This window comes from Rousettus aegyptiacus, unplaced genomic scaffold (assembly GCF_014176215.1).
Source record: "Rousettus aegyptiacus isolate mRouAeg1 unplaced genomic scaffold, mRouAeg1.p scaffold_m13_p_1, whole genome shotgun sequence".
NCBI classification, from domain to species: Eukaryota; Metazoa; Chordata; class Mammalia; order Chiroptera; family Pteropodidae; genus Rousettus; species Rousettus aegyptiacus.
The window spans coordinates 32,833,702-32,856,832 of record NW_023416284.1 but is presented as its reverse complement, the minus strand read 5'-3'; the positions used below and the strand labels follow the sequence as shown (position 1 = coordinate 32,856,832).

General features: G+C 39.1%; 1 protein-coding gene across 1 annotated transcript in view; it reads right to left on the bottom strand.

The window, feature by feature from the left end:
* ELAVL4 (ELAV like RNA binding protein 4) overlaps positions 1–23,131 on the bottom strand; it is a 139,075-nt gene that overhangs the window by 112,150 nt on the left and 3,794 nt on the right. The gene's annotated exons all lie outside the window — the stretch shown is intronic.

Below are 23,131 nucleotides of genomic sequence, written 5' to 3'. Positions count from 1 at the left end.
TTCCTTAAACGCTCTTCTAATCCTTAGATCAAAAGATGGTTCTTGGTTCTTCTTAAAATGAAGAATGAAATCAAATATCACATACATTAAGTCACATTTTTATATATACCTGAGTTCTGACTCTACAGTATATAAGTTTTAAGTAAAATGGCTTTGCATATAACTTCTTCCATTCACTCTCCACCATGACCCTCTTACCTCTCTGACAGGTCCATGAATTCATTTCCCTCCCATCTGGCAGCTAATTGTCTTAGAGGAAAGGCAAGCACCATTGTGGCATTGTGGGGAAGCCAGGGAAGCCTGCCTGGTGGAAATTATGTGACATTTGAACTGAGACCTGAAGGATGCATAGGCAGTGAGAAGGTTTTCTGGAGAAAGGAAATGGCAGGCCCAAGGACAAGCCACATAAAAGATCCTGGCATATTCGGGGGAACTAAAAGAGCTTTGCTAAGACTTTAGATTTTATGGTGGAGACATTAAGGGGAGCGATAGAAAGTATTTCAGCAGAGGAGTGACACATGAGATTTGTGAGTTAGAAATATATGCATATGCATATATGTTTGAGAGAAATCATATGATGATGAAATTCACAAAATAAGTGCCTGAGTACATCAGTGAGTGAGTGAGTGTGTGTGTGTGTGTGTTTGTGTGTGTGAAATCAACAATGTATTACACCTTTGAACTCCCATACACAGTTCTTTCTATAAGCAGCTGTTCCCTGGAATTGACTCAGAGTTGCTCAATATTCTTGATCTCTGGAACATTCATCTTTCACACTGACAGCTTTTGCCAAGGCTTTCTCATGTCTGAGCCCTAAAAGCTGACAGAACTGACTCCAGGGTCAGTATAAAGCTGGGAATGCTAGGGGCGGCCCTCAATTACATTTAATTAACCTCACTGATAGGAATAGTTAATGCAGCAATGTTTAAAAACTGCACTAGGACTTAGAATTTCTCAGAGCCTGTATGGAACACAAAGTGTGAAGATAGATAGTCAAGAAAGTGCTTCCAGCTGCTCTAACCATCCCAGATTAAGGTCGGAGTTCAGAACAGTCATTTCTGTGGAAAGGAAATCAAATCAAACCAACCCTAGAGGTTTTTAAATAGGATGGCATAAGCACTTTTAAGACAAGATTAATAACAAAAGAGCGACGGAGAAGGGCATCTTTGGGGAAGTAAGAGAAATAAAAACAAGGGCATATACACACTTCATGATTCTTGCTAAGAACCTATTTTAAGAAAATAGACTCAACTCAATTAAAGAAATATTTACTGAGCCCCAACAATATTACTATTAACAACTAAAACCTTACATTTATTTAGCACTTTACAGTATTTCTTTTTTGTGTCAGCTTTCTAGTAACCTTGTGAAGTTGCTACTGCAGTGGAGGCTGTGATGAGCCACCCAGCAACTCTTGCAGGACCGAAGGAGCTTGGCCCCTAGACAGCCCTCAGTTGACTGAAGAGAATTGTCCCTCCCAAATACACACTCCCTTCTTGGGACACCCCGCATCCAGTGACTGGTCAATATAGAGTATAAAGACCCAGCACCCTCACGCTGACTCGGGACACTTTTAAAGGGCCATCCCAGCTTTGGTGCTCCCAATTAGGTTGTCTGAGGCCTCGGAGACTGTACTGCAGCCCCGCTTCTCCCTCTGCTTGATTCTGCTTCCTTCCCTCCTTCTGCCTCCCCCGGTGATGATCCCAAGAGCACTCCATCTTGTGTGCTAGTTTACATCCCAGAGTCTTCTTCCCAAGGAATCCAACTGTGACAGTTATTATCCCAAGTTTACCACCTGATGAGAGGACAATGACCATCTCTCAGACCCAGCAGATGCTACTCAATGGATGCCAGTGTGCTAGGGCCACAAGGGTTGGAAAGATGAGTAAAGTCCCTAGCCTCTGAGCTCACGATGGAATGAGCAATGCAAACACAAACACAGCCATAACCTGCATGGCCACTGACAGAGGCTCACGTGTTAGGCATGAGAATGGAGAAGGAAGAGCGATGTCAGAAGGTTGTGGGGTTTGCACAGGGAGGGCCCTGAAGATGTTCAAGAAAGACGGCAAGGAATACAGGTCACCTTTCTTGTTTCACTAGCCTACCTCTACCATTGTGAAAAACAGATAAGTGGAGAGAGCACATCCACAAGGGGGTCAGTGCTTGAGGAACGGACTGTAGGATGGACTCATTACCCCAGTTCCACTCACCCAGGAACCTCTAGACTGTACGATACAGTCAAAAAAGCTCTACTGGCTTTGGAGTCAGGTCTCTGTTCCCTTTTCAGACCCGGTTCCCTCTGGTATTTGGTAAGTGAGCTGCGATTTTGACATCTGTAAAATGAACCTGTAAAATGCTAGCAGGTTATTAAGGAAACCACTTGTAAAACACTCATTATGTAGTTTGGCATATAGCAGACCAGAGGTCAAAAACTGATAGTGGCCCAAGCAGTGTTTTGTAACTTCCCAGATTTTAAGCCCTTAAATTAAAAAGACACTCCCTAGTTCTCCATTCACCCACCACTCCTTACAAACTTATTCTTCACTGCTCCACACAACAATGTTACCTCACTGGCCACTGAAGGCATGAGTTTGCTCTTTGGGTTACTGTTGTCACCACCACCACCACTACAGCATTCATACAGAATACTGTCTATACGTATATACATACACGGTACGTATTTATGTACTAAATGCCAGGGTCTGTTCTAAGCACTTCACGATTGTTATCCCATTTCACAGAAGAGGACATTAAAGCACCGAAAAGTTAGTAACTTGTCTCTAAGGTTGTACAGCCAGTGATAGAGCTGGGGTCCAAAACAGGGCAGGCTGGCTCCAGAGCCTGTGGTCCCCTTCACTGTGTCACAGTGCAGAGAGTCTGTGCAGTTGCAATTACAGACATGAATGCCTCCAAGGGGGAAAAGGAGAGAGAAGGTCATTGTGAGAATTAAGTGACGTAAGTCAAATAAAATAACAGTAACTGGTACATTGGAAACACAAGATAAATGTAAGCTATTTTTATTAAGGAAGACCTGTTCCCTTTGAATAGATGGTGACACTCCCTTACATTGATATAGTATTTTTTTTTTTTAACTCACACACTATTTCCAAACAAGCATTAGAAATGTGATGGCTAATTAATATGTCTACTTAACTGGGCCATCGGGGTGCTCAGATATTTGGTCAAACATTATTCTGAGTAAGTAAGGGTGTTTTGGGTGAGATTAACATTTGAATCAGTAGACTGAGCAAAGCAGATCGTTCTCCCTAATGTTGGTGAGCCTCTTCCAATCAGTTGAAGGTCAGAATAGAACAAAAAAGGCTGACCTGCAAGTAAGGGGGAACTCCTCCTGCCTAGTTGCCTTGAGCTAGGACATTGGTTCTTTCCTGCCTTCAGATACAAACTGAAGCATCTGTCTGGGTCTTGAGACTGCAGGCTTTAGGAGTGGATCTACACCATCAGCCTCCTGGGTCTCCAGCTTGCTAACTACAGATCTTGGGACATGTGAGCTTCCATAACAGCATGAGCCAATTCCTTGTCTTAAATCTCTTTATGCATGTATACGTATATACATAAATACATATATACATACACACATCTTATTGGTTCTGTTTCTCTGGAGAACCTTGACTAACTAATACAAGAAGTAGTCTCTTGTTTCCTATCTTATAGATGAGGAACTGAGGCTCAAAGAGGTGGACCGATTCGCACAGTTTATAACTTATCTCTTCATTCTTCATCACCAGGATGCTGAGTCCTGCTGATCGTACTTTCATTCCTTCAGCAAATCCTGATTAAGCAACTGTTCTGGGCTGGGCACTATATCCCCAAATAATTTTCAAAGCCACTCCCTCCTTTTCTATCCCTGCTCCCCATGGCTCTACACTGCATAGTTTATGCTCTCTCTTATAGGGCACTAAAGGAAAGCTCCAGACTCAGCTCCCAGCCCTAGATCTATCTCATGTCAGTTCTTTCCCCACATATTATTGCTTCCAGGGCCCTTGGAATATGCAAAACTGATCACAATACTCTCATTTGAAATCCTCCACTACCCGCCATAGGCTACATATACTCTGGTATGATACACAAAACCCACTGTGTCCTGGTTCCTGCGCCACCTGTGCAGCGTCCGCCTCCACACCTGCGCTCTTCTTTCTCCTCTTCAGTGGGAGCACATAGGACTCCCACTTTCTCCTCTTCTTCCTCTCCAAAACTCTTCTACAAAGAGGCCAGAGCATTTTAAAATAAATAGAATACTTTGATCCAAGAAAATTATAACAATATTACATGGTAGGTATACAGGAGTTCATTTTAAAATTCTTTTTTCTGTGTGTTTTAAATTTTTCGTAATAAAATTAAGGGGGAAATGCCTCTCCCCTGCTTAAAATGACTTTACAGTCATTTTTCCTTCCATAAAGAATAGATTCCAAATTCCCTAAAATATCACCTATAGGGACTTCTGTGATCTGCCTCCACCGGTCTCCATGGTGGCGTTTCAGCCCCTCAAGCATGTCTTTCCTGCCCCAGGACCTTTACATTCACATAGCATTTCCCATCTGCCATGCACTTTATCCCACTCTCTTCCTGATTATTCCATTAGGTCTTCGCTTAAATACTCCTTTCTCATGAAGGCCAAATCCAAAGTATGTTCTATTCTCTTAGCACATTATTCTTTTCCTTCATAGCACTTAATACCATTTGTAGATATATGTTTGTGGTTTTTACTATTATTTATGTCTATCCCTTGAACTAGGTTATAAGTTTCATGAGGTTCTGTTCATACTCAGAGCCTAGCACACAGCAGGTGCTCAATGTATTTGCTTAATTAATGTTCTATAAACCCATCTTCCCACCTCTGTTTTTCCTGTTCCTTCTCCTCAGATTGCCCCATTCTTCCTCCTGCCCTCCAATGTCTTCATCTAGCAAATTGCTATTTTATCTTTAATATTCAGTTCCCCATGCACCTTTTTCCTCAAGGTCATTAGGTCACTGCATGAACTTCCACAGCTCTTATAGCACTTAGGTCACATATAGGACCTTTATCCTTTTCCATGAGCTCCTCGAGGTCACACATTGGGTCCCTTTCATCCCAGAAAATCCCTGAACCAAAACAAGACCTGACATACAATCAGCCTCAGTAAACGTTTACCAAAAGGTTGCTGAGTTAAGAGACCAGAATCAGAAATGTGTATAATGCACCTGGTATATAGAAAGTACTCGATAAATGGCAGAAATTATTGCCACTATTATTATAGTAACGTTTTTGTACCTGATCTTCTTCTGAATGTTTTTTGAATTATCCTCAATAGATATTTATAGAGTGCCTACTCTGGAGTATATACAAGGATAGTTAAAATAACAAACTGATCAGAGACTGACTCCTCAAGGAACTCAGAGAGATAAGACAAAAATACAAATAACTATAAAATAAGTCATAAGTGTTACAAAAGAATCTGTCTAGGCTTCAGCCACAAACTAAAGGAGCACAGCCCAGCCAGGCCACACTACACATACCGCAATGGTACCATAACCCTTAATCTTCAGTATTATGAGTATAATCTCTCAAAATGTGTTATCTGGCCTGCAGGCCACCAAACTCACCTTGCCCTCCCTGCCATGATGGTGACCCCGGATGCCTGGCAACCATAATCAGACAAATACCAGCTCACAGTCTTATTCACATGGTCCACTGAAGATGTCCATAAGGCAAGGGAAGTGCAAGAGTCTTACCTGGAAGTCCAGAGTCTGGCCCAGTTTTAGAGCTCTATTTTTCTAAGTACTTTGGGCTTTTGTTACCCGTGGCATGTCAAGGCTCTTGACATTTTCCTCATCTACAAAGCCAATACACCTCAAACTCCAGCAGATGACCAAAAGTTAACAGTATATGTTAATATTTCATACGTGTGTGTGTGTGTGTGTGTGTTTACTAAAAGGCAGGGAGTTGTTTTATCCTTAATTTGTCATTTCATAAATTTTTCACATATAGTATTGATTTTGCATTGAAATAGTTTTTTGCAAAGCATTTTAGCTAGAAACCTTATTTAGCATCTTGCAGACCACAGCACCTAATAATAATGATTTTTCACAAAAAGAGGGACATGGGTTTTTGTAGCTTTAAAAAAATCAATAGAGCATTTGTGCCTGTATTAGAGATTAAAACAGCTTCTTTGCCTCACAATTAAGGTGAGGTTTTTTTTAAAAAACATTAAAAGAGAAATTTTCAAATATCCTTACCCCCATCCAAAAAATTTCTAAGTTTCTTAAAAGTTTAAAGATACAGAGGAGGGGAAATGACCAAATATGAAGTTAAGAAACCTGAGTTTAGGTCCAAAGTCCACTGCTTACTAAGAAAGACTGGAGAATATTTCTTCCTCTGTAAAGGTGGAGTAATACCCTCCACCCCCATGTACTGTGAGGATCTAAGGGAGAGTGGGTGTCTGGGCAAAGGGCTGAGTACAATACACAGGTATAGGAACCTTCTATCTAGCAGTTCAAGATACAGGTTACGGCATCATCCATACAGAGGCGATTTGAAAAGTTCATCTTAATAACCATTGACTGAGCTGGGTATCAGGGATGATGGGGACTAAAGGTGAATAGGATCTGTCTCTCCTCCCAAAGGGTTCATAGTCTAAGAGATGACAGACCACCTTAGAGAGTGGCAACCCAGCCCAGACTCTGGAGTCAGATGATGTCAGTTGACCTCCAGTTACCGTCTGCTCATCTCTACTTCCTACTTTGGGTACCTGGAAAAGTTATTATTTCATTTCTTGAAACTTCAGTCTCCTCTTCTGAAAAGTGGGGATAACAATAGTATTTATGTCATTCCCAGAAATTGCAAAGAACACAGATTTGAGGGACCTTCCAGATAGGTTGGAGTCTAACTACTGAGACAAGGAGGACCTGTGTACCCCTTGATGAGCTAAAGAGAGACATGACTTTTCCATAGCTCTTTCTTATCCAAGCCTCTTTTCATTCACCAGTGAATCTGATGGTGAGCACTCTGATGGGTCTTAACATCTGTCTCATAAAACAGTGGAAAGGCCAAGCAGGGCTGTGTGGACCAAGCATGACCATGCCTCTGCTGGGGAGGAAATGCGCAGTGCCTCACATTCACACAAGGGCACAAAAGGCATCTGTAAATTATCGAGGCTACAGTTTATTTCTCTTGTGCTTGGTATTTTGGCCATAGCGCCTCCTTCAGACGATGAACAGAAAGTTGATAAGTAAAGGAAACTGAAACTTGTATGGGCTAAGATTAGGTTTGGGCACTAGTCCATTTGTCTGTTCATTGATTTACTCACTTCAGGACTTGAACTAGCTTCTGTCTGATTCCAGAGTCCAGATTCTTGTTATCCTCAAGGGCCCTCCCGTGCTTACTAAATACAAACAGGAGCAAAAGACATTCCAACAGTTTGTTTAGTTTGTTTAAATTCAAGGAAAGCTAATCATTAACACCAAGACATCCAAATCTTTATAAGTGTTTCAAATCACTTCCAAAATTGATTTAATAATTTTAATATAGCTAATGGGCACCATTTGTTGAGCACTTTCTGGGTGCCAAGCACTTTATATGTGTTTATGTCAATTTATGTGAGTGCCACTTGATAAAAACTGTTATCACATACATTTTCTCAACAGTTTTACAACAACCCTTATGTGGTAGGCAGTCCCTCTCCCATCTCACTTCCCCAGTTATGAGCCTCATTTTATAAACAAAGAATCTGAAATGCAGAGGAGATCAAAGGACTTGAACAAGGTCACACCATGTGTGAGTATAAGGCCTTCAGTACCCCTTGCCTGTCCAGCTTGATCAGAGACCCCCTCATGTTCAGACAAAGCTCTTTGTGCTCTCTTCATCTACATGAATCCATTTCTTCCCATCCTACCTTAGCTCCTTCTCTAAAAATCAGCTGCCAGTGATAAGGCGGCACCTAACAATTCCTACCCCGAAAAGCAGTCACCTAGTCCCTAGGAAGCTATACCCACAATGGATCGCAATTTGACTCTGAGTCTCTGTAATCAAGTTATCTGATAAACTTTCATTGGTTAAATTAGTAAAACTAAAAATGTATAACCCAGGAAAAGAATTGTTACAAAGCTGAAATTAAGAAGCCTATTCATTCCTTGTGGAATGGATAATGTTAGGCATGTTTACAGCCACGACAAGAAATACTGTTTGAGTACTTACTATGTGCCAAGCACTATTGGAGGGACTGAGGAGACAAGGAAACAAGATAGACAAAGTCTCTGCTCTCAAGGAGCTTATACTCAAGTGAAGGCAGAACAAAAAGTAATCAGAATGAAAATAAAATAGTTTTATGTAGCAATTTAAATAGTATAAGGTAAATAAAGCAGGGTAAGGGGGATAGACAGAACAGGAGAGGGAGAGGGATCTTTCTGGAGTTGGGGTCAGAAGGCTCTCTGAGGAGGGCTCATTTGGGCAGAGGCCTGAGCCAAGTGAAGGAGGAAGCCACCTGAGGGTCTGGAGGAGCAGGTAGAGAGGGAAAGCACTGAGGCAGGAACAGTCAGGGAGTCTGGAGCAAGATAAGAGAACCAGTGAGGCTGGAGTGGAAAAATCTGAGTAGGTCCAAAAGGCAGACTGAGATGATACTGGATGTTGCAGGCCACAGTTAGGAATCTGGATCTCATATACTCCGCTAAAAGTTCTACGGTGGAGTATATGTATTTACAGGGGAAGAAATCCTCACCATTCAGAAGTGGAAGTTTCGTATTCTATATTCTTTCTATCAAAGCACAGGTCACTTAAGAGGAAAATGAAAATAATGGGGAAGAGAGTCCCGTTGAAGAGCCCATGCCTTCCCCCCCCCACCCCCAGGAAGGACCCACTGTCAAATAATGTTAAATGAGTAGACATCTAAATGAGAACTCAGAAAAATAAATACAGTTTTCCCTGAAAACTGGGAATACTGTCCCAAGAATTGCTATCCCCTTCATTCTAGTGACCGTTATTTACATAAAACATGTCCTTCCATGTCCAGCCATATTTAAAGTGCCTAGAAAGCTTGGGAAAACAAAGAATATTGTTGCCTGGCAAAGCCAGGGGCAGCCGATATATCAATTTTAGCTTAGTCTAGCTATTCCCTGTAATAATTAGCAATTTCACCTAATAAGAAAAAGAAATCACAGAATTTCGTAGAAGATATTAATAACAGCCCTGACACTAAAATAGGAAGGATTTAGAATTGTTTAAAATACTTAGGTAATGCCTTTAATTGGCCTTCACCAAAAATTCATGAGGGCTGACCCTCTGTGAGTTACTGAGCACAGAGAAGAGCTACAAAAGTAATACTGAACTGAGATTAGGAGTGTGGGCTCTGGAGTCAGACTGCCTGGGTTCAGAGGCTGGTTGTAAGGGTTTAATGAGATAATTCATGTAAAGTACTTAGTATAATGCCCAGCACATTGTAATAACTCTAAAAACCAAGCTGTTATTATTATAACGATTATTAGAGATAAATAAGCCCCAGATGCTGTCTCAAGGATGGTGAAGTAAATAATATCACCAAATAACAGGAATACTACTAAACAGAGATGCCAAGAATAAATTGCAAGAGTGTAGGGAAACCAAGGCCACATATCCAAAACACATTTATTGAGCACTTACTCTGGGCCAGATACTGGTGGCTGGGAATACAAATAAGTTTGATGATTTGATCCCTGTCCTGAAAGAATTCACTGTAACTTTCCTTTCACTCATGAGTGACTCTGAATCAGACAAGTAGTTCATAAGCACCTGTGTTTCGTGATGCACAAAAAACTAATGGAGTTCTTGGTTTAAAACACAGCTCTTGGGTTAGAAGAACATATGATATAATAAAGGAAACAAGAATCAAGTAGAAGAAACAATAAGGAAACAAGGTAGGTGTAAGAAGGGGTAGGTGCAGAGTATAAATGCTACAGGCAACTAGAGCCAAAAGAGAATAATGGGGGCCAGAGAGGTCCAGGAGGACTTCATTAACCAGGGAACAAAGAGAGAGGTGTTCTTTTCAGTGCAGTGACTTGGTCTCCATCAAGAGCACACAGTCCTCTTGGCTGATAAAATGCTGCTTCTGCTAAAGAAATTGAAATATGACACAGAGGTCCATAAACAGAGCTTGCATGAAATGAAATCTGCTTCACATAAGACAGCAGGATATAGTAGAAAGAGCATGGACGTGGAGCCACAAGGCCTCAGTGGTTACTGTGAGATCCTAGGTAAATCACTTACCCTCTCTGAAATAAATAAATGTTTGTGAATAAATGAAATAAGTAGGTATTAGATTACATGCCCTATTTACATCAGATACAGCTCTATGGACAACAAAACCGCTCTCTGATCCTAGAAAGAGAAAATGCCTATGAAATGTGAAAAAGCTTACTATTAATTCATTCCACGTAGGGATGCCGAAACAGAATAGGCCATCCTTTTGGGGGAAATTTATCTGTAAACCTCCATTTAGATTCAGGGCCATCCATATCAAGTGAATACCTGCAAAAAAGCCCATGGATTTCACACAACTACACATATGTAATGTTCAGGAATACAATTCATAAATCAACTTTTGATCACCTACTATGTGTCAGGCACTGGGATAGACAACAGGGATGTAAAGACAAAAAAAGATATCATTCCTTCCCTCTATGGAGTTCACATGCACTTAACCATGATGTTCTCACATAGTACCAGAAACCCTTCTACTCTCTACTAACAGACAGCCTAGACTTTAAACCCTGAAACCTCCAGCCACAGACTCCAGCCTGCTCCTGCCTTCTCCCACTTGAGAGCCCTTCAAAATACTAGAAGATGGAGGTTTACCAACACTCCTGAGCCACATTACCCCATTTCACCCATCCGCAACTAGACTGCTCTTCTTCAAACACACTTCTCTCATGTCTAGTCTTTTATTTCAGGAAGATCTTCACTTCCCCATCCCCATCTCTACACATCCCTGACTAGTTACCTAAGACACATTCACCAGGTTTATTCTCTTTAGCCTATATTATTTTCCTCATAGCATTTAATGATGATCTGAAACTGCATTATTTTATTTAATAGTTCATTAGCTTGTTATTTATATGTCCTGCTGGAATGTAAGCTATGTCCCCAGTACCTACCACAGTGCATGGATGCAGGAAGTACTGAATTTTTGTCAGAATAAATAGATGACAAAACATACAAACTCCGTATCACTTTATCTGTCTCTTTCTGATGATATTTGTCCCTTTCAACATGATAATATTTATATGCATACTCATATGCACAACTATGCCTTTCCTACATAGTAGGAAACTCCTTGAAGATCCCTATCTGTTTTAATTTTGTGTCCTCTGGATATTTAAGGTAGAATGATTCCTTGGTTAATGCCTGTTGAATAAATAAATAACATGGTCCCTTCCTCTCCAGGCTTTTAAATCTTATCTTTGTCAAAACCCTATCTCAATCCTTAGAAATATGAACATATTTGGTTGGTAACATGAAAAAGTAGAGCCTTTTTAACCACATTTCTGCTGCTTCTTTTTAAGAATGAATTACTTTACCACCAAGTTTAAAGGTTATTTTTTCCCCATCCATCAATTTCTTACTTGGCAGCACTTTTGCAAACACCTATGAATGTCTTGGGGGTAAAAAAAAAAATGAATAAAACCTTTAAAAAACATGCACTCTTCTAGAGTGCACCAATCTCTGCTTGCTGAGGGTATAAGCTATTTTTATCAGGTGATACTGTGATATTCCTTTTCAACACATGATATTCACTCTTTCAAGCTGTTCGACACTGTTCTATTTGGTTTCATGTTACATCAATGAGACAGTTTGAGGGAAAAGGAAAAATGGGGCATGCTATATTTAGTATCACCACTAAAACCCTAAATAAAAATTTCCTAAGCAACTTGGCTACCCAATCTATATCCAAGACCCTACCTACCAACCCAAGATTAAGGAAATGCTTTTGTCCAGAGAGTATTTTTCAGAATGTTAATTACAGTGTCTCTTTACAGTGTCTCTAAAACTTTAAAGGTTTAAAAGTCATACATAAAGGTCATAGTAGGGCCAAACAATTACTTCATGCATTTTGTATTTTCATAGCATTTTTACTGGGAATTATCAGCCTAATTATATTTTAAAGTAACACATCTGCTTACACATCTGGGCATGCTGAGTTTGAGGTGATCATGTGACAACCGTGAAGCACTGGATGAAAAGCAATTAGACATAGAAAAACAAAGCTCTGGGAGGTTTAGGCTTGAATATCAATATCCTTACATAAAGGTGGAATATTAAACTCTGAAAGTAAATATGACCCCTGAAGAGCATTAGGCTGAGGAAACCTTACTGCCCAAATGTTTGTAATTGATGTGTGCTGGCAAGGTAAGAAACACTTTGAACAGAAGTGTGCGCCTAAGATGGTATCTTTCACCTAACTAAAGGCTCAAAAATACTTAACTCACAGCCTCATTGTAAGATTCAGTGGTTACAGGCAAAAGATGTGTAGTATGCAAACCGTGGTATAAATATTCACTTCTATTATTTCTAGAAGATATATAAGAGTAGTATGGAAAAACGATTGCAAAATTAGCTACAATCTTTATACTTACAGTGTCCACGCCCATTCAATGTGACTTTGCAGATCTTCCTATCAAGAGATGTACTCTATTTCCCCATCCTGTATCTGGGCTGGTTTTGTGACTTTCTTTGGCCAACAGGATGCAGTGGAAATCCCACCGTTTAAGTTCTTGGTTACTTTCACTCTCTCGCTTGGAATCCTGCCCAGCTGCCAAGTGAACAAACCCTGATTGTCCTTCTAGATGAAGAAAGACCACATGGAAAACAGCCCAGTGAGTCCAGTCAGGGCCATACTGGAACAGCCTATAGCCTGTCTATCTCACACATGTGAGGGCCCGACCAAGATCAGCAGAGCCACCTACCTGCCCTATAGCTGACTGCAAATACATGAATGAGCAAAACTGAGATCAAAAGAACTGACCCACTGACTCGTATACTCATGAGCAATAATAAACACTGTTTTAAAGCTCTGAGTTTTAGTGTGGTTAATTACACTATATTATACTTATAAGTATCTGATAGAAGTAGTAACAAATAAACCAACCTACCAGGAGCCTTACTATGTGCTTGGCACTGTCTGTGCTAATAAGCACTTAATAGGGGTTATTTCATTTGCTTCTCACGATAACTCTATGCAGTAAATATTACCCTCATTTTTCAGATTATAAAATTGAGCTACAGAGTTTAAGTTGCCTTGCCCAATGGTGCACCACTAGCAAACAACGGCAGCCAAAATCAAATCAGGCCGTTAAACTCCAGTGTGGCACTTAATCCAAGAAAGAGTATCTTTTTACTTGATAAGGAACTTATTCCAGTCTTCTTTAATATAAATAATCTGTCCTAACCTTACTCTACACTTCTGATTATTCCATTTCTATGAAGAATAAAAATAGCAACAGTGGCTTCATTTGTTGATATTTCATCTCATGTGATCCTTACAACAACCTGCGAAGTTTGTGTCATCACCTTTGTTTTTCAGAGTAGAGAAAAAAGGGGGAGGGGAGGCACCTCCCTAAGTCACACAGCCTGTGAGCAGCCTAGTGGGGCTGTGATCCCAGAGTCCATGCCCAAACTGCCCACTGCTCTCCTGAACCACCTCCTGGTCCTTCACACCTTCCTTCAGCTCAGTTGCCACAAAAGGGGGTAGACATAAGAAGAAGAAATGCTTCACTACTGATTGGAGAGAGGAAAGCACCTGAGATCTGAAGGTAGGAAAAATGACAACAAACTCCAAGGGACAGAAGAAAGAGCAGAGGTTCCAAGAGGTCTTGTGGGGAGAGAGGTGCTTAGGTGGTAAAATGAGTGTAGAAAAGTCTTAGTAGTAGATCCAATGTAGATGCCAATAAATGAACAGAAATCTAGAGACAGTGGCCACAGAGAAAGCTGATAATCCAACAGGCCACATCATGTAGGTGTTTCCAACAAGTAGCTCTAAAGTAACATGCAAAACAGCAGGCAATGGCCAGGAAATGTGGTGAAAAGAGACATCAGAGAAGAAGACAGGAAAAAGTGTAAGAATCAGGGCATAGTATATAATTATATTAATACATAACGACACTGATAATAATATTCGATTTATAAAAGATATACTCAACTACCAAACATGAACCAATAATATACATTACTTTATTTGAAAAAGAAAAAAAAAAGGCTTTGAGGATGCCCAGAGAGACAAAAGAAAGGGGCAGAACCAACAGCAAGTCATTTGATACATTGGAGAATATTGATTGACTGGATTTAATGACAAAGATTTAAAGTGACCTCACTTAAGATCCATGAACTGGAGGGACCTAGGGAACATTCAGGCTGTATTTGTTTAGAGCCCAATTACTCTGTCAGAATGAAAGCTCCTTAAGGTCAAAGACTATGCTTCTTCTTCACCTTGTATGAACAGTACTGTGCCTGACACACAAAGAACATTCTGTAGATATTTCTTGGTAGACTTATAAATGGATGGATGGAAGGATGGATGGAAGGATGGATGGATAGTTAGATAAAAATATCAGTTTAACATATCTGTATTATCAACAAGATAAAAAGCATTCATCCATGTTTGAACCCAAATTTTAAAGTGGCAGAAAAACATCCCTGAATCTAAGTTTGCTGCTGATGACAAAGAAAATAAAGTAAGATACTTTCAAGACACAGATAAAATTTACTTCTCCCCACCCCCTGCCATAACCACCACTATTCACCTCCTGTACATTCTCTTACGACTCTCTTTTCTACTCACAGACTTGGAAAGTTCAGGCAAACAAATGATTCTCTTCTTTCATTGATTCAACAAACACTTTCTTAGCTAGCCATGCCACTAGGCAATGGGCTAACAGACTAACAGGAGACAGGCCAGCAAACATGATCTAAGGTGGGTGTGGTATTGTAAAACAGAGGGTTCCTATGAGAATACAGAGCAATCATAACCAGCTCAGTTGGGGAGGTCAGAGGACATGACAGACATCCCAGATGAGTAAAATGGCATGGGCCAGGGGTATAGGAAGAAAGATGGTCCATACCAAGAGTAGAGGGAGTGAGAAATAACACAAATGAGGTTCCTTCCTTCTAGACTCCCAAGGCACTGAGCACACATCTCATCATTACACTAAGGGCAAAGATGGAAACTGTGCTTATTTTCCTTGTTCTCTGCACTAGATTATGAGCTCAGTGAGATCAGAGGCTATATTATTCATCTCCACATTCCCAGAACCCAGCAGTTTCTGGGATACAAAGTGTACTTAATTGGATGAATAAGAACACTTATTCACACCGTAATTGTTAAGAACATGATTAAGAGCATCGAAATTCATTTGGCTGTGAGAGCTTGAGCCACGTCTCTGTGCCTGTTTCCTCATCTGTAAAATGAGGATAATAATAGTGTCTACCTATATTGATTGTATCCTCCAAGAAGTAGACACTGAGACAAAGTCAGGAATGTAAGAAATTTATTAGTTTATTGTGAAAGGACAGGGGGAGGAAGTTGAATTGAAGAGAGATGGACTCAGACCATGATGCAGATCAGCCTTGGCCAATGCCAAAGGAAGCTCTGGAACAAAGATTCCCCTTAAGAGAAGACACCACAGTGGGCAGAAACGGTCAGGCAATAGTGTCCCCACTGTGCTCAGTCACTGACTGGGGGTGTCCAGCAAAAGCATGGCCTAAAGGCACTGAAGCTGGAGGCTGGAATCTAATTGCACTCCTTGCAGATAAAGTGAGTTTGCTCTGGAAAGGAGATCTGAATGGCACACCTCCATGGTTGGCTACACTGCCTAATAGGCTTATGAAGCTTCTATTAGTTAAAATAAAAAAAAAAAAAAACACTTAAAACAGTGCCGAGAACTTAGTGCTACTATTAAAGTATTTGGTATTCCATGTATAATTACATACAACTTTAAAACTTGAGTCTATGTTTGGAATTACAAATTTAAATGACAGCAAGAATTAGGCAGGAAATAAATATGTAAACTGACCTGAGTAATATAAAAAGGAGTCAGGGGGCCTTGGTCTCTGTAGCCTACAGGAAAGTATACACCCTGTCTAAAGATATTTATTTTAAAAAGAATGCCAAAGAAAACTTCCACTATTCAAGCCCAGCTAAGATTCAAACTTTGAAAACTAAATTTGTACATAATTTATGAAAAAACAGAAGCTATCATACAAAGATCTTCTCTATCACTTTTGGTCACTGACACTTAAGCAGAGTATCACGAAAAGCAGAGTATGATTTTCATATTCCATGCTAAACTTGACCTTTTGATATTTTAGGATTGATAGCACAATCTCAAAAGATATCAAGGAATATTGAGGTTCCTTTTACATTTGGTTATTCAAAGGTTTTTAATGTATAAATATGATCTGCTGGATATTAAACATTTTTTCTCCAACAAGAGAAAAAGAAGAAAAATTACCTTGGATGAGGAGTATAAATCATGCTTAAATGCTACAAGACACTCAAGAGTATCACCCCACAGGAAGTAAGCAGACGGCTTTATCCAACCAGATCCAAGAAGAGATGGAGTAGGTATGGGGTGGTCAGGGTCTGGGCCTGTAAGTGTGTAAAACCATGAGCTCACAGTGCCACTGAATTCTGAAACCTGTTTGAGACTTGGCCGAGGATAGTGGGAGAGTACTCCTGCAAATGAGATCATGCCGGTGGCAGTGCAGTAGTTAGAAGAGGACTCAGTCTAGCATATTCTCAGCTACAACCTGCCCAGGCCCGTCTCCACATGGTTAATAGTAGGAGACTGTTTCACAAAGTCCTAGAAACTGCTCTGGATCTTAGACCTGGATCCACCTGCTCCAGGCAAGTAGCAACTCTGCTTCTAGTGCTCTGATTTAGCTACAAAGGGCAACACCACACGTGATCCCTTAGGGAGCAAACTGATGTACTCTGACCAGCTGAGGTGGAGAAGGAAGGGGGACTCCCTTTTACATTTGATTATGTATCATGAAAAGTCATACAGCTTCTATTGGAAGCAATGCTTTTGACATATAGATGTTAGGTGCCTAAATGACAGTCCTTGATGAGATATGAAAAGGTCATACCAATCTCTCTGACCTCTGAAATTCTAGGATCTATATAAAGAGATCTGACAGTTTATTCCGTTTTTAACGGCACTGAATGGTATACAAGAGGCAAACTTCAGTGCATACAATAACTTTTATTTCCTTTTTGCATGACAGGACAATATTTTTTAAACACTATATCCACGTGAAATTCTAAAAAAATTATTTAGAGGGCTTTTATTACCACTTAATGTTACCTGTCACTAAAATTTGATGAGTCAAAGTAATAATTTATTCAAGAAAAGGTACATCAAGTTTTGGAGGAACAGTAACAACTACTATCTCTGCCTAACCTTTTCGATCTGACTTAGCAATGACATAAACCTGACTATTTTCCTAACTCTTAGATATAATTAGTTATCAATTTTTTAATTAAATTTATTGAGGTGACATTGGTTAATAAAATTATATAGAGTTCATGTGTACAATAATACTTCATACGCATTGTGTGTTCACCACCCACAGCTAAATCTCCTGTCACCTTATATTTGAACCCCTTTACCCTTATCTACCTCCCCTTACTTTTCCCACTAAACTGTTGTCTGCGTCCATGAGTCTCAGTTTGTTTGTCTTGTTTGTCTGTTCCTTCAGATGAATTTTTATATTATATAAAATTAACAATTTTAAAGTGAACCATTCAGTGACATTTAGTATATTCACAATGTTGTGCAAACACAACCTCTATCTAGTTTCAAAACATTTCCATCACTCCCAACTAAAATACATTACTCATTAAGCATTTTCCCCCTCCCTAGCCACTGGCAATCACCAATCTGCCTTCTGACTCTATGGCTTTATCTATTCTGAATATTTTATATAAATGGAATCATAAAACCTGTCACCTTTGTGTCTGGCTTCTTTCACTTAGTATGTTTTAGAGGTTCATCCACATTGTAACACGTATCACAACTTCATTCCTTTCCCTTGTATGTATATACCACAATTAGTTTATCTCTTCATCCATTGATGGACATTTAGGCTGTTCCAACTTTTTGGCTATTGTGAATAAAGCTGCCATGACATGTGTTTATATGTACCCGAATATCTGTTTTCAATTCTTTTGGGTATATACACCTAGGAATGAAATTGTGGAGGTCATATGGTAACTCTATATTTAACTTTTTGAAGAACTGACTTTTCCACAGTGGCTGTACCATTTTACGTTGCCACCAGCAATGTACAAAGTTCTAATTTCTCTATACCATTGTTAACACTTGTTAATTTCTGGGTTTTGTTGTTGCTGCTGCTGCTGTTTTTAATTATTATAGCCATGCTAGTAGATGTGCAGTGGTATCTCATTGTGGTTTTAATCTGCATTTCCCTAATGACTAATATAGTTGAGCATCTTTTCATGTGCTTTTTGGCTATTTTTTAAACATTTTAAATGAAAACCAGGGATCCAAATTTAAGTCAAAATCCAATTATACATGGGTCTTCTAAATGTAAACAACTCAACTGAGGTGACAGTTGAACAGATATTTGCTATGAGCTTCACTTAGTTTGCTCATGTACAGGCAATGATAAGCACATCACAACTCACTAAGTCTTAGTTTAGTTTTTTTTTTTAAACATTCATTGTAAAATGAGTTTCCATTTCAGAAATCTTATCTTAAAATCAGAGAAATATAGAGTCTAAGAAAATGTAAGTTCCGCAATGGCAGCAATTTTTGTCTATATCATTCTCCATATCTAAACAAGACACATATTAGGACTCAATAAATATTAGATAACTAAAGGAATCAGGTTGATTATCTGGACCCAGAGGCTTGTACTGAATGCAGATGGTAAAGTCAAGGGCTAGATCTAGGATAATTCCTCAAGATTCTTCTGCCTAGGTCCACTGGTGCCATTAACTAAGAAAATGAATACAGGAGGGCCATGAGGTTAGACATAGAGAGAGAAAGACAAACCAATATGCTCAGGCTTCATCCTATGGGTAGTAGGGGACAGAGAGATGACAGGGTCAGATCTAAGTTTAGAGACATTGTTTGATATTGGTGACCAATTGAAGGGGAAGAGACTGGAAAATAAGGCAAAGAGTAAAGAGGATTTTATAGTAGACCACTTGAGAGATGAAAAAGGGAAATTACAGATTATTAATTTTTCACACTGCCCCTATTTTTCATCACCACAAATAACCAAAAGCAAACAGCATTCCATACTTCTCTTATGAAGATACAACACATTCAGGTGTGTGTCTGTTTTGGGAAGGGGGATAGCATTTCTTTTTAAAGGGCCTTTTCTTTGCAAAGGACCTTCCATGGTTGAGGAAATACCGATCAATAATATCCCACGCAATACACTTTTAATTGGAGACTAAAGCAGAAAGGTTTTTAAACAGTATCCACCAGTTGGAATATATTCTTTTGAAGTGTATTCAAAATTGATTATGCCTCCAAGTCATTAGACCAAGATGCAAGTCTCTACTCTATCATTTAATAGACTCCTACAAGTTAAACAAGTTGTCCATCTTCTTTATGTTGTCATCTTTAAAGTTGTCTCAGTTAGGGTCTCAGTGGGGAAACAGAAGGCACACTCAAAGAGTAAGACTGAGCTAGGTTTAACGAAGGAAATTCACCAAGGGATGATGAAACACCCTGGGACTAGCAATAGTAGAAACCCAATACCAACCCTTGGACATGGAGAGAATCCAAAGAGAGAAAGCTGCAGCTGTAGGATGGATAGGGGCTGTGGCCTCCACAGAGCCACTGATAACCAGTAGCATAGGAAAGAGGGAGCTGGGGGTAGAATATCCAAAACTCACTCTCTTTCCACCCTAGTATATCCTGCCAGTATCCCCACTGGTTGAATTCTCTAGAAGCAAGAGGGCAAAGGAGTTCACTGATGCAGTCTATGAAGATCAGTCTCTCAAGCCACAGAAAGGATGGGGAAAAGAATAAAGAGTGATCTAGATAGAGATCGAATGAAAGATACCCAATCCAAAATGTAATTAGGGTTGTGCGCCTCTCACAGAGATTGCTGTGAGGGTCAAACGAAATAAAAATTTAACAGTACATTGTAAACTGTAAACAAAATACACACATATAATAATTATGAGATCCAGCCTATAAGAAGTAAATAAGAAAGAATAATGCCAGTCTATAATATGGGTCTCCAAAGACTGACAGATGTCAAATTTTCAAATCAAATTCCAGTGTATCCCCTACACTGGAATTTTTTCTTTCAGGTTAAAAGTTCAAATCATGAAGACAAAAATCAAACTGAAAGGAATTTTTCAGTACCAAATGGTTACGTCTAAGTGAAAAATTAATTCCCTAGTGAGGTCGATGTGATAATAGTCAGGCAGGACTCAGACGCCTACACATCAGCATCTCCATGTTAGTTTCCTGCCCTTCTCCTTTCCCAACTTCAATTCTAACTTTTGCCAGTAGCAAAATTAGAAACAATTTTAGAAGCCTATTCCATTTTCTATTGTGGTTCAGGACCAGTTCTTGTAATTACCAATTCATCTGCCAAAGAAACACTCAACGAGCATTTGCAGAATACCTACAATGTACTTAGTATAAAAGCTAAGTGTCTATCTATCCATTGGTGAATGAACCATGACAATGTTTTTCAAGCATGCGAATCTTATAATATGATTTATCATCTTTTATCATTCTTGTTCATTCCTCTTTAGCCATTTTGCAGTTCCTTGAACCCCTCTAGGTACACTCCTGCCTTAGGGCCTTTCCTCTGGCTGTTTCCTCTGCTTACTGTCCAGATAGCCATGAGGTAAACATTCCCACTTCCATCAAGTTTATTCAAATACAATCTTCTCAATAGCTACCCCCAACCAAGCTCCTGCTCCCATTTATCCTACTCTACTCCCCCCCATCCCAGCACTTATAATCTTCTAACATGCCAGATGTATACATATCAAATATTTATATATAAAATACACTTATTTATTATGATTATTTTAAATGTCTATCTCCTCTTGTGTTCCTGTGGACAGGGATGTTTGAATTTTGTTCACTGATGTATCCCAAGCATCCACAACTTGGACTGGCCCCTACTGGACACTCAACAAATATTCACTGAATGAATAAATTAATCAATTACCTAGTCATGTGAAATCATTTCAAGTGGCTCAATGACATTAGCAAGTTTTTGTTAATGGAAAATTTAAAAGTTGAGAAAAGAAAGCTATGTTGCGTATTTTAAATCTAATAGCCTCATCTCAACTATAATTTGTTCCAAATGTGCTCGTAGGCGAAAACTCATATAAGTGATGATTAATATCCATTATAATTAAATGTAAAAGCTACAACACTTTTATTAAAGGAAATATAAGATCAAGCATCAAGCTGGTACTATAGATAAGTGTTTGTAACTGACACACTGAGGATAACTGTAAACTGTCAGTACACTAATAAAATGTAAAAATTCCTAAAACAATTAGGAACCCTGCGACAGATACAAAGTCAACACGAGCTACTTTGCCAGTTGTTCAGAGGTTGTGCAAATTAGCACAAACTGGTAGAAACATATATAATACACTTGAGAGCCATTTTTTACAACATAATTTTAGATATGTATTTATTTTTAGATAAAATATCACATCCTGATGCATGAATATGTGGGGCCAAGGTGAACTTCAAACTAGTATGGAGAATAAACCTTGAATAGACAATTTAGTACACCTCTGAATAAACTATCTGATTTTAGTGAACAAAGGTTGCCTGTGCAGCAAATTTGGGTCCAAAAATTCATGGCTTGAATATGTAAAGAATATGTAAAAAATATGCATTGAGAGGTTAATATAATGATTGTAGAGATACCTGGAGAGTCATACAAAGAGCTCAAATGACGAAACTAGGTATTAAGGTATCGAAGTGTTAAGTGGGTTCTTTCCAGAAAGCCAAACCATCCTACTTCCATCATCTTTCTGCTATTCAGTCAGAAAGATTAGGAATCCACAGCACTGCCAACTTTTTCAATCAATGAACGGCATGATTTTTAGTGGACCCACACTCACATTAAACATAACTTGGACAATGACTCTAACTCTGCTTTAGTTGTAATCAGCCTCACACATAAAAGGTCTATGTGTGTGTGTGTTGGTACCTGATGAATATGTTTGGGTTTCTCACTGCAACTATGACATTTAGATCCAAATTGAACTGTTCCAAAAAAAAAAAAAGAATTAAAATCTTGTTTCATATATTATGCTGAGCCATTCTGAAAGACCTAATACAACATTTTACTAGATACCATGTGTTGTGGTCTGAATTGTTTCCCCCGCAAATTCATATGTTGAGGTCCTAACCCCCAGTACCTCAGACTATGACTGTACTTGAAGATAGGGCCTTTAAATCCAGGATGACTGGTATTCTTATAAAAAAAGATTAGGGCACAGAAACATTGAGAAAAGACCATGTGAAGACAGAGAGAGAAGTTAGCCATCTAGAGGAAACTTACCAAAGAGACAGACCTCAGAAAAACAACTCTGCCAACACCTTGAACTTGGACTTCTGGCCTCCGGAACTGTGTGGAAATATATTTCTATTGTTTAAGCCGCCAGCCTGTGGTATTTGTGGAAGAACTAGGAAACTAATATATGATGTATGAATCATCTCATTATATTGTCTCAAAAAGAATGCAATTTTTAAAATCCCATTTCCAATCACAAATAACAAGTACAAATGTCAATGGATACCTCGTTTATGTGGCATCATGAGGGAATAAATCATTCCATATTATGAAAATTTCCAGATAACTGAAACTTGCCTCTTAACAAACCAAAGTTTATATTTGAATCACATGAGATGGAAATCTTTCTAAAATGGATCATTATATGCTATTCCCCCTTTAAAATAGAGTATACCATATGCAATCCCTTTAAAGAAGAATATTAAAATTGCCAACAAAATCTATAATTGTTAAGTCTTCTAAATCAATTATTGCTTCTAACTAAGATTAAGACTGATTTCTCATGTCTTACTTCTGAGTATTTATCCAAAGGAATCCAAAACGCTAATTTGAAAAGATATATGCACCCCT